Genomic DNA, 265 nt, shown 5'->3' with positions numbered 1-265 from the left:
TCGGGTGATCGCGTTCGAATCTCGACAGCTCAAAGCTGCAGAGAAGAACTACCCAGTTAATGAAAAAGAGCTACTGCGATGAAGTATGCACTTGTCAAGTTCCGGGTCCACCTGCTCGGCTCCAAGCCGTTTGTGATCTATACAGATCATGCGTCACTACCCACTGCGACTCAGTCGCCCCACCTCTCGCAGAGGATGGCTAGATGGATATCCTTCTTTGCGGAGTATAACCTCAAGGTGAAGTATAAGCCGGGAAAGCAAAATG

The sequence above is a fragment of the Plasmopara halstedii genome, assembly GCF_900000015.1.
Source record: "Plasmopara halstedii genome assembly, contig: Scaffold_474, whole genome shotgun sequence".
Taxonomy (NCBI): domain Eukaryota; phylum Oomycota; class Peronosporomycetes; order Peronosporales; family Peronosporaceae; genus Plasmopara; species Plasmopara halstedii.
Note: the sequence above shows the minus strand (reverse complement) of the source record.